Here is a 6327-nt window from a genome sequence, read left to right as displayed (position 1 = left end):
TCGTTGATCCAGAAGTCTTAACATTTAGATAAATTAAGGAAGCTCTATGAGATTTGAGGGGGTTTTATGAAAAATGCTCTTTTTATAGTCCAGTCTGCATTTGAGAATCCTTTTAAGCCCAAAGGATCTTGCAATTCCTGATGGTGAATCTGGTTAAGACTTCACAGAATTACATTAGTGGTATCAGCCCAGGTTGTCAGGTGGTTTATGATTCAACAAAGGAAAGAAACCCAACAATCTTGATTGGGAAAATCTTGTCTCATTTACCATTGTTAGAGGTATTTAAACATAAGTGACAAGTTAAGCTCCCTTGAATACTTGTTTCACAGTGTATTTCAAACCATATTGGTCAGTATTTCACATAGGCTTCTCCCAGATGTAATTGGGTACCCCACCTCAGATGTTAGAATTGACAACCAGAGCCCTGTCATAAAAAGATGGGAACATTTCTGTGAGCAGAGAAGCAAGTGTTGGAAAGGGACACTGATGACTGCTCTGTGCGGTTCTGCATCAACTAGGTCTGGTTAGAAATACTCCATTTTGTTAAATGCTCTTGGTAATTTTTTTAACAAATTCTGTGGTTTTTCAGAAGTAAAACCTAGACTATGACTGACAGTTTCATAGCATTAACATGGCTCTTGTAATAAGGATGAATTATAAAAATAATACCTGTCTCTTTTTTTTTTTTTAAGTGAAATTGCTGCATTCCACCTCTTTTTAAGTTAAGTAGGAAACCACAGCCCATCTTATAAAATCTTTCCTTGTAAGTGATTTCCCCAGATATAATAAAATTGCTATCAGCTTTAGACTGTTTTGATAACATATAGACACTACACCTAGCTCTTGAGACAACTGAAACACATGATTAGGTGATCCTGGTAAAGATAGGGTTTACTACTTACTTTTCATTTTAGTATAGTCATTTTCACTGATGAAATGCTGTTAACAAAGACCAGCCTTCTCAGGGAAAAAAAATTCATCCATAGCTAGAACTTTGTGGCGTCACAGATGCATGTCTTTTGGCATTCCCTTTGGTTTGATATTTTCCTTGTAAGGCAGAGCCAAAAGAAATTGAACTGAATTTCAAGAGGGGCAGTTTTGGTGGATTGGTAAGGGATCTCATTCATACTGAAGCTAAATCTTCTAAGGCTAGGTGCCAGAATCTCCCAAAGCATTTCTGTAGCCAAATCGTGGACAGGTAGGCTGGATAAAAAGCAGCTTTGCAGAAAAGGGCCTGGGGGCAGCTGTGAAGAATGAAAGCCTGCAAGTGTGGGTCAGTGTGCAGGCTGAGGGAAGTGGTTACTTCCCCTTCCTTGTGAGACCAGTACCTGGAGTGCTGTGCTCAGCTTGGCTCCCCTAGGGTGAGAGTTCTACCAATGGATTCATTTTTTTTTTTTGGAACAGGAGCTTAGAGGGTGGTGGTGGGGCTGGGGTGTGGGATCCATGAAGAGCTGAGATTGTTCTGCCTGTAGAAGAGAAGGTAAAGATGGGTGGCTGAACTGAACTTCCATGCTTACCATATGGAAAAGAGACCTGTATTCTTTCTACAGGTGCCCAGTAAAAGGACAACAATCTGCAGTGAGAGAAATTCCAGTTGCATACATGAAATAAAATCTAAAGAATCATCATGAAAATGGTCCAGGACTTAGAGCAGGTAGCCAGAGAGGTTGTGAAGTCTCCATCACTGTAAAATTTTCAAAACTCAAATGGACAAACTCAGAGCCACCTGATCTAGCTTTGAAGTCAGTTCTGCTTTGAGTAGCAGGCTCGACCTCCACCAAGCCCTTTCAACTTAGATTATTCCGTGATTCTAGAGAAGCAGACTTCTGTGTGGAAAATTGGATATTAAAGGGATAGACAGGCCATCTGGCTGCCTCTGTGCATGCAAACCACTCTCTAGGTAGAAATAGTTTTGCTACAGTTTATCAGTGCAGGTGTTTATGTTCATGCTAACCCTCCCACAGAGGAAGGCCAACATTTGCAAATACAGTAATTTAACATTGACTCTATTGTAAGGATTTAAATCTTATGTCCTTGAAGAAATCTCTTAGAAAACATGGACTTGGAACATAATTGAATCATGTGCTGTGTGAATAGCTGCAGCTGATCCTTATACTTAGATCTAAGTTTAAAAACAAACTATAAGGTTTCTAGAAATTTTCAGTTTGTTTTTCAGTTTCTTAACAACTTTAAGTGTTTTGCTTCAATTGCTCTGTGCTATAGGGAAACCACAACAGATACAAGGTAGTAAAATCAGGTCATTTGCTCTGTTCCCCTGTAGAAGTGTCATATGCACTTTCATAGCAAGAAACTGCTTCAGCTTTTTTTTTCTCTGAGATGGAAAAGTCTTTACCTTGCACTCACAACAGGGTTTGTTTTGGCTTACAGGTGTCTTTCAGGCCATGCTGCAAAGGGAACTATTGGGAAAAGGCTGGCATGTGGCAGAGCAGTGTTTCCAGATGCATTTTGACTTAGGTGATTGTGGCAGACTTGTTTTTAAACTGATGTTCCCATCATGCTTCAGACATGTAATTCTGGTTTGGGTTAGGTTATGTGATTAAAAGCTCAGCTCCACAAATAGAGAGTGCACCAGAGGAAAGAGGTAACTTGTGCAGGTGCATCTGCCACTGCTGGGGGCTGCTGTGATGCAGCAGCTACTCTCTGGAGTTGTGGGGCTGTGTGCTCAGCACTCTGGAGCCACCCACATCAGCAAGCCCTCAGAACCCTCAGTGGCAGCAAGCCTTCTGCATGGGGAGCGCTGCCCGTGAAGAGAGGGGATGGTGCAGCCCACCTGCTTTGTACAGCGGTGGAGGTTGGGTCTGGGATTAAGGCTCAGCTCTTGGGAGTGCAGAACAGCAAGGGCAACAAGAAGCCCAATACTGAACTGGAGCTCTTGAAGCTGAAACCCCTTTGCCTTTCCCTTCCTGGGCCATCTCAGGGGAGATGCTCTCAGGCAAGCCCGTGGGTCACCTCATGGGCTTAGTGACCTACAGAGACATGGGCTCATGGGATGCTGGAGAAGACTGTTTGGGGGGGTGCATAAATCCTGTTCTGGGTTACTTAGAGCCAGAACCCAAAGGGGAGAAAGGGGGGTCATGGTGGTTTGGAGGAACAAGCATGGGCAGAGAGGGAAGGGGGCAGTTGTGGGCAAACAGGCTGCTCTCAGCAGTGTCTCTGGCTGTGCCTACCCCTCACAGTGCTGTCTGCTCTCCCTGGCAATTCTTTCCAGTTCTTTCTAAACATGAATAAAATGCTTAAAACTGGCTAAGTAAGGCTAAATAAACTGTCTATCTAAGGATAAATTAGGAATGAATCTCAGCAAAATCTAGAAGCATTCATTTCCTTGAAAGCAATGTGATACTTGGCTACCTAGAAACATTAGACAGAGATTGGGTTTTGCAAAATTATTCTGGCAGCCTTTATAAGAAAAACACCTTTATGGTGTTACATACCTGACATCCTGACTGATGTTTTCTTCATCTCCTTTGAACTGCAAAGTAAGAGGTCTGTGCTCTGTTCATTAAAAGGAAACTGATAAAATTGAAAGATAAGTAGTTCAAAGCATTCCAAGCAAGGCAAGGTGAAATTACAAAATGTAGGTTCTGGGTTTCAGAGACTAAAGCAATCCTGGAGGTGAGAATTACATACACTTGAACTTCATAATTTAGCACATATTCATGAGAGAAATATGAAATCTAAAGTAATTCTTTATGGAATAAACCGTAGGTTTAAGTAATAGGCTCTGTCATTAAAAAGCAACATAAACATACAGGAGTTGCTGTTAAATGTAGCAGTGCAAACCTGGTATTTGTCAGTTGCATTCACTCAGTAGACTAATGCTAATTAAGCCCTGGTAAAATTTGGAATTAGTCACCCTAACAGAAACTATTGACTGTACAAGAAGGTTTGAATTTTAAGCAGGTTTTGACAGTGCAGGTCTCTTTAAGCTGTGGTCACAGATGTCGGGAGGTGCTGATGATCTCAGAAAAAGAGGACAAATTCTCATGGTCTTCTTCCATGAAAGTGAAAATGAATGAATACATTCATGAGTTTCTGGTTTCAATGAATGTGTGCTAATTTGATGGCACTTGATTTGAATGAGTTGGAAGTGCCAGTCAAACAAATGCTTTGGGGGTATAGGTCTCATCCAGCCTGGGAAGAGAGATTCGGATACACTAGTGTGGTGTTAATGCATAGAAGCTCTTCTGCACTAATTCCTTGCATGCATGCTTTTGCACTAAATATCAAAATGTATTAAGATGAACTGTGGAAAAATGCAAAGGGACCCTGAGAGGCACAAAAATATAGGCAGAAATCAGTGCCAAGTACCACTTCAAAAGAACCCGAGTCAATCCAGCTTGTACAAAGAAAATTAAATCGAGCACATGCACATGAATTGAGACTAACCCAAAGAACAATGAAGCTGAGAAGGCAATGGGTGGTAGCAGAGAGCAAGTTATGTACATTTGTTTGACACAGTAAGAGTGCTGGCAGCCACACAAGAGCTGTGGCTTGGTGCAGGAAATTCCCTTTGCACTGACAGGGGATGGCCGAGGCCGTGCTCCCTTCCATGGGGCATGCGTTCTTGATGGTGAAGCAGATACCAAGCTGGGCAGTTTACAGCAGGGAGAAGCAGGTGCAAGGATTGAGTTAAAAAAATCTGAATAAATAACTACATCACGTTAGAGATTAACCATGAGGAGCACTCTGACCAAAAACCAGGAGCAAAACCTCCTGGTTTAACCAAGAGGTCATAATCCCGTTTGTAAACAAAAATTCAGAAGGTGGACCTTAGTTTTGGCTGTGTTCTGGTGTTGTAGGGAATGAGCTAGCAAATTGGGAAAAGCTTAGGAGATGCGTGGCTGTAGCAGCTCATGTAGACTACATGACCTCACAGCTCTGCCCCACTGGTTTTTGTCACAGAAATACCTTGTAATGCTGCAGCTCTAGCAGTACAAGCCATGTAGAGAGCCTGTGAAATGCGTGATTTTTCAGGGCAGTGACTCCTGTCCCGTGTGGATGGTGGGAGCAGAGCCGCAGAGGTTCTCTTCCTGTGGCACAGCGCCTTCCCCACCACGGCCCCACCCTGCCTGGGGCTGCAGCTGGAGTGCCATTCACAGAGGTCCCGAGGGAGGAGACTGCCTCTTTCTATGTCTTCCTCTGCTGGAGAGCAGCACGTAAGGTCTGGTTCAGGCCTGGAGCCATGTGGAAGCTAGAAAGCGTGTGGGCCAGAGAGCAGTGCAGCTCATTCCAGACTCAGTCTGGACCCGGCATTGGCCATTCCCATTCCTTCAGACTTTGAAGCAAAGGATTGGGTCTGTGCAGTACAGCTACAGAGCTGAAAGAAAAATGGGGTCACAAATGTAGGCCAATTGCCCATGCATCACGGAACAGGAAATCTTGCAGAACAGCCTTTTTCTTTTACTCGTCTCTCAGTGTAGTTAGAATTTTTTAAAAATTTATGCATCCTGACATGCTGTTGTATAATAAAATTATCTGTTCGTCATGGGAAGCAAACTGAACACTGTCCAGTTGTGTGGTCTTTGACAACAAATAGCATCTATACATTTTCTTGTCACTACTGTGTTTTTACACAGATTACTTGCTTTTTTTTTTTTTCTGTGTGAAAGAATCAAATTCTGCTAATGAATAATTTTATATTTACTTGATTGTCTCGTCCTTGAGGCATTAAGAAGGGAAATTGAAACAAACTTTCAACAGGAAGGAAAATAAAAGAGATCATTCAAATCAATCAAACCTAATTGCTTGGAGTTTATTTTTTTCCTCCTTTGTTCCAACAGTATAGGAGAGCAGAAGCTGAGCTAATCACATAGCTAAAGACAGATTTCTTTCTTGGGAATCATTGCTCCTTTCCTCTCCTGGTTTTTGTTCTTAACATGGGAGTTTAATCTAAAACCACAGCAGTGTGTTGTTAGCTGCCAGCCTGGGGCACACAGTTACTTGGAATGATTGCTAGTGAACTGTGTGCTTTATTTTTAGTAAATATGATATTTAACAGTATTTAAGGCTCCATCTCAAGATGTGGCAGTGCAGAAAAGTCTCAGGGGTGTAGAATTTGCCAACACTTTGAGGAGAACAGAAATTTTGCTGCTTTGCCACAGTTATTGCCCAGCAGCACAAGGTGCTGAAAGGATGGCCCCCACTGATCATTTGTCTGGGAAGGGGCAGTGTTTTCTCTGTGCACAAGGTTGCACTGGGAAGTGGAATTTAATATTGTTATGTTAAACCTACTGAAGTGAATAAATGCAGGGACACTGATGTGTCCTATGGACTAGTTTTAACCTCTTCCTGCAGAAAACTGCACAT

The sequence above is a fragment of the Zonotrichia leucophrys genome, chromosome 3 (assembly GCF_028769735.1).
Source record: "Zonotrichia leucophrys gambelii isolate GWCS_2022_RI chromosome 3, RI_Zleu_2.0, whole genome shotgun sequence".
Lineage (NCBI taxonomy): Eukaryota > Metazoa > Chordata > Aves > Passeriformes > Passerellidae > Zonotrichia > Zonotrichia leucophrys.
The sequence above is the reverse complement of the archived record's forward strand: the minus strand, read 5'-3'. Positions refer to the sequence as shown.